Consider the following 6,000-nt stretch of genomic DNA (forward strand, 5'->3'; position numbering starts at 1 on the left):
GTGGGTTTCTTGCCTTTTTAGCTCTTCACCCTAGCCAAACCACTCTCCTTTCTAAATTTACATGCTAGTGGAAGATCATTAAATAACTCCCAGTCAGCTGTCAGGTACCCAATGCTGGTTTTTCAAAAATAATTTGTTTCTTTAGCATCATTTGTTCTGAAATTTACTTGATAAAGACATTTCATCTAATTGACTGAACAGTGCGCGCTTTAATATCATTTTTCCATTATATTTAAGCTCTCAGCAGCCAAATTAGGCATTTGCTGAAAACTCTTTTCTCATTATTCTTTGGTGTTGCATCACAGTGTTAGGATTCAGAAAGGATCCTTCTGCTTTTTTTACTATTTATTTATCTTCAGAATTGTACCAAAGCCATATTAGGCACCTGAATTAGTACTCTGACTTTCATAGGTGATGTCATCCCCCCTTCCCTCATCCCCATTGACTTCAGTATATTCCTCCTATGCTGCTACTGTACAGTGAGAGGAAGCTAGCCAGTAGCAACATAGCTTTCGCAGGAGCTACGCTACCTGGGATTGGAGAGGCAGCACAGCCAGAAACCATCATTCTAGGTGGTGGAGAAAATGGACCTATGTTAATTAACTTTGTTACTATGTACTGAATGTGTGCTGAATGTGTGCACTAATTTGCAATGGACACAACTAGTGTGATCCTACAAGTTACTAACTACCCTCAGTGGGGGCAAAGACAGTGGGACTTGATGGAACCAAGTGTCCCTCAGGACATGCACAGCCCCTCAAAGGATTGGCTCCTATGTTTGTAAACATGCTGATCATACATCTTTAATTCAGCTTTGTGGAAAACATTTTCTTTAAGTCGATGTTTATTTGCATTCGGTATCCCACAGTTGAGTTCAGAATTCTCACAGGAGTTACAAAATGGTCATTTTTGTACTGAATTCATGAGTCTCATAAGGAACTGAACATTGTTTCCCACAGGGAACCTCCATGAGGATGATATTTCTCCTGCCACATACCTGCTCAGTCTTCTCACAGTCCTTGCAACTTTCCTGACAGCCGCCTGTCTGGGCGTTGAGCATACAGAAGCCTCTGTGAATCCTGGAGGAGGAAAGGATGATAGTGCAGGGGCAGTTGGGCCCCTTCTGTTCTCTTTTTGAGAGTGTTAGGTAGAACAGGTGTCACTCGTCTTGTGCACCAGATGGGACTATCAGTCTCTGTACATTTGTCTTTCTGCGAGGTTTTGATTGAGCAGAGAGGTTCAATTGTCTCTCTTTTTCTCTGCTCTTTACATCAGTGGCATTAACATTATAAGCAATAAAAGAATTAATTTTACAGTAAGCCTAAGCTTAAAAATAAACTTCATATCTAAATCATCTCCATGTTTCTCTGCAGTGTGTATATAAAGTGCACAAGCAGTAGCTAAGAGCTTCCAATAGTGAAAACCTGCATTTGAAAATTAAAAATCCACCACCCAATAGACAATTCCTCCTCATTCTTCCTACTCTTCCTGTATAGTTGTTCTAGTTTTGTAAACTGGGAATCTGCTCATCTTATCTTACAGTGGTAACATCCATCTGTAGCTGTGCTCTGAGAAGCCAGAAATAGTATTTTAAAAAAAGTCTCTGAGGCCTCAGTGAAGAATAATGAAGCTCCAGATGAAGATAACGTCTAATAATAATCCATCTTTGGTGTAAATTCAGGCAGAGCCAACTCCCAGACATGCCTGGCTTTGTTTTGCAAAGTCCTGTAGTGTTTTACTAGCACTTGCTTCATAAAGTGTGTGATGACATCCTCATAAATACGTTGCATTGTAATGATCACTCCACCTTAATTAATATTAGTCATTTTCTCAGGGTTGTAACAAACCATATTTTGCCACTTACACATCTTTATTATTATAAAGCTTTTGTTGTTGCTGATGATGTTTTGTGCAGGTGATGGTTTGATTTATTTTATACTATAGCTGCCAGGAAAAAAAAAAGTTCCAAACTGATTTTCAAATAAATGATTTTATAATCAAAGCAAAAGCAGCCATTTAAAACATATTTTAATAGAACTAAAGAACAGCAATTCTTAGAGTGAAACTGGTTATGCTTAGTATAAGATATGAATGGAACTATAATTATCAGTTTGGTTCATCATTAGGATACTGTTTTATATCAGGATATGTTCTCATTTATTTCCAGAAAACATGGCTTGGTTATACATTAATACTTTTTCTTTTCTCTAAGGGGATTCTATGAATTATATCAAATAGATTAATGTGCTGACCCTTAACCTCTGGAAACCTGAGGCTGAATTACAGCTGTGCCTTGAGAAGCTTGAATTTTAACTCTCGGTTAAGAACTGTGCTGCAAGGATTAGATGCCTGAACTTGACCTTCTAAAGAAACTTCAAAATTAGCACAAGATTTTCCAGTGCTACTTCTACTGTCTTTAGCAATCAGGTAGGATAATGCTGATTATACTACTTTTGGAAAGTACACACAGCAAGAGGTCAAATCTAGTGACATTAGAGGGTCAAATCCTACAATCTTTATGCAAGCTTCATAAAATCAGAATGCCCATTGAACTGATTTGATCCAGAATTAATTTTGAAAAGACACTAGATGCAATTGCAAGACATGTCTTTGAAAATATCACACACAAAAAAAGATAAAGTAGCTTCTTAGGTCTCTATGGAGCAAGCTGTTGCATGTGGGTGGACTGCTCAACCCATGCTGTGCCCCAATGTTGGTAAAAAAGATCTGAAGACATAACAGGCTAAATTGTAACTACTATGTGCCTGCACAAAGGCATAAAAACTCCCTTTATGCCCACATATGGTCTACGTGGCTGTTGGGTGTGGGTACATAGGTAGATTTCTAGATTATAAGGCCAAAAGGGAGCTCCATTAAGTCTGACCTCCTGCAAAATTCAGGCTACAGGAGTTCCATAAATTAATTCCTGTTTTCCCTAGCTCTACCTTTTAGAAAAACATCCAAACTTGATCTAAAAATTGCTAGTGACAGAGAATCCACCACAGTCCTTGGTAAATTGCTCCAATGATTAATTACCCTCACTGTTAAAAATTGGCACTATATTTCCAGTCTGAATTAGTCTAGCTTTATCTTCCAGCCATTAGCTCTTGTTATGCCTTTCTCTGCGAGATTGAAGAGCCCATTATCAACATTTTGTTCCCTATGTAGATATTCATAAGCTGTGATCAGGTCACGCATTAACCTTCTCTGTGTAAACTAAATAGATCGTGCTCCTTGAGTCTACCAATATAAGCCATTTTTGAACCCTTTAATCATTCGCATGGCTCTTCTCTGAACCTTTTCTAATTTATTAACATCCTTCTTCAATAGCGGACACCACAACTTGACACAGTAGCAGTCACATCAGTGCCAAATACAGAGGTAACATAATCTCCCTACTCCTACTCAATATTCCACTATTTATACATTTAAGGATCACTTTGGCCCTTTGGCCACAGCATCTCGCTATGCGCTCCATGTTCTGCTAATTATCCACCACAACCCAAAGCCTTTTTCAGTGTCACTGCTTCACAGGCTAGACTCCCCCATTATAGAAGTCTGGCCGGCCTTCTTTTTTTTCTAGATGTATGCATTTAAATTTAGCCATGTTGAAATGACTATTTGATTGCTTGCACGCAGTTAATTGCTCAGTGTCAATGACCCGTTCCCTTCATTATTTACTGCTTCTGCAATCTTTGTATCATCTCTAAACTATCAGTAATGATTTTATATTTTCTTCCAACTCATTGACAAAAATGGTAACTAGCACAGGGCTCAGAACAGATCCCCGTGGGACCCCACTAGAAATACAATCACGCAGTGATTCCCAGTTTACAGTTACATTTTGAGAAGAATCAGCAAGCCAGTTGATGTGGGCCATGTTAATTTTTTATTCTTCTGGATTTTTAATCAAAATGTTGTGCGGTAAGTAAAAGGTTTTATGGAAAACTAAACAAATTAATATTTACTTTTGTGTAACAGCAAAAGCTAACCCCAAGAACTATATATTTGTTATGTATTATTACTGTGCAAGTTGGTGTTATCTCTTATATATAGTTCCATTTTTTTCTTTCAGGTAGTGATTAAATGGAAATGAAGAAAGCGTTTGAAACCGTGGCACTGTAGCACTGTACAAAGGCAAAGGAAAGGCAACATAGTGTATTTGGTATCAGCTACGTAGAACAAACCTTCCAATAAGGTTTTACATATTTACTGATTTACTCTGTATACTTCTTCATCTGAAAGTGCAGTGACTCAGAAAAGTGATTGTGAAAGCATTTGCTGGAACTCCATACTTATTCTCTATAGGTATCGGAGTCTCTCTGTTTAGAAATAAAATATTACTATTTTAACTGCTAGTCTTGCAAACGCAAGTAAGATTTGACAATCAGTTTATTTCTGCCACTTGCATCAACAGCACTCAAGATTTGGCTATTGAAACTTAGTTGACAAATCATTTGGTGATGCATGAGCCAGAAGAATCCAGTTCACTTTTGCCTTTTGTCAGGAAGGCAGGTTACCAGCATCAGAAGATACTAATGGTTGATGGATCTAATGAGATCCATTGGCTAATCTTTGTATAGCTCAGAATACTAATTCTGAATAAAAGGGACAATTCTCTGTGTTCAATTTTAAAAGTTCAAAAGTTCTGTGATATCAGAATGTGTATATCTGTGAAGTTTGTGGGGATTGTCGTCATTTAGGAAACCCAAGGAAATGTGAGGAAAATGCGGAAATTTTTAAAAAATTGAGCTTTTAAACATTTTCTATTGCAAAATTAATAAACATTTCACAATAAATTCATAGAGACTTCAATAAACATCTGTCAAGTCAAATTTGGAGGCTAAATTCAATCACAAAAGTAGAAAACAGAGGGATTTAATCTTGTTTGAAATGCAAATCTCAATGGAAACTTAACTACAGCTTCACTACTGATGTCTACATTATATAAACAAACAGGTCAAGATATACAAAAATTTTCAGTAATGTCATTGGGAGACTGTCATAAATATAAAGGGAAGGGTAAACCCCTTTGAAATCCCTCCTGGCCAGGGGAAAGCTCCTCTCACCTGTAAAGGGTTAAGAAGCTAAAGGTAACCTCGCTGGCACCTGACCAAAATGACCAATGAGGAGACAAGATACTTTCAAAAGCTGGGAGGAGGGAGAGAAACAAAGGGTCTGTGTCTGTCTGTAGTCGTCTTGGCCGGGGATAGACCAGGAATGGAGTCTTAGAACTTTTAGTAAGTAATCTAGCTAGGTATGTGTTAGATTATGATTTCTTTAAATGGCTGAGAAAAGCATTGTGCTGAATAGAATAACTATTTCTGTCTGTGTATCTTTTTTGTAACTTAAGGTTTTGCCTAGAGGGGTTCTCTATGTTTTTGAATCTAATTACCCTGTAAGATATCTACCATCCTGATTTTACAGGGGGGATTTCTTTATTTCTATTTACTTCTATTTTTTATTAAAAGTCTTCTTGTAAAAAACTGAATGCTTTTTCATTTTTCTCAGATCCAAGGGTTTGGGTCTGTGGTCACCTATGCAAATTGGTGAGGCTTTTTATCCAACATTTCCCAGGAAAGAGGGGGTGCAAGTGTTGGGAGGATTGTTCATTGTTCTTAAGATCCAAGGGTCTGGGTCTGTAGTCACCTAGGCAAATTGGTGAGGCTTTTTACCAAACCTTGTCCAGGAAGTGGGGTGCAGGGTTTTGGGAAGTATTTTGGGGGGAAAGACGCGTCCAAACAGCTCTTCCCCAGTAACCAGTATTAGTTTGGTGGTGGTAGCGGCCAGTCCAAGGACAACGGGGGGGAATATTTTGTACCTTGGGGAAGTTTTGACCTAAGCTGGTAAAGATAAGCTTAGGAGGTTTTTTCATGCAGGTCCCCACATCTGTACCCTAGAGTTCAGAGTGGGGGAGGAACCTTGACAGAGACTGTTTTGGGGTGCTCAGTTTAAAAGAGCTTGTTTGAAGAGGATTGATGCTTGGCACTTTCTGACAAT

The 6,000-nt window shown here is 38.2% G+C and overlaps 1 long non-coding RNA gene across 2 annotated transcripts in view; it reads left to right on the forward strand.

The window, feature by feature from the left end:
- The window catches only part of LOC142071747 (uncharacterized), an 83,975-nt gene extending 80,591 nt beyond the window's left edge, over positions 1-3,384 (forward strand). For both annotated transcript variants that reach the window (XR_012667936.1, XR_012667937.1), the window contains 2 exons: positions 2,213-2,427; positions 3,331-3,384. This is a non-coding gene — a long non-coding RNA (uncharacterized LOC142071747). The remainder of the gene's footprint in view (positions 1-2,212; positions 2,428-3,330) is intronic.
- Positions 3,385-6,000: the final 2,616 nt, after the last annotated feature.

The sequence above is a fragment of the Caretta caretta genome, chromosome 4 (assembly GCF_965140235.1).
Source record: "Caretta caretta isolate rCarCar2 chromosome 4, rCarCar1.hap1, whole genome shotgun sequence".
In the NCBI taxonomy this organism is placed as follows: Eukaryota; Metazoa; Chordata; order Testudines; family Cheloniidae; genus Caretta; species Caretta caretta.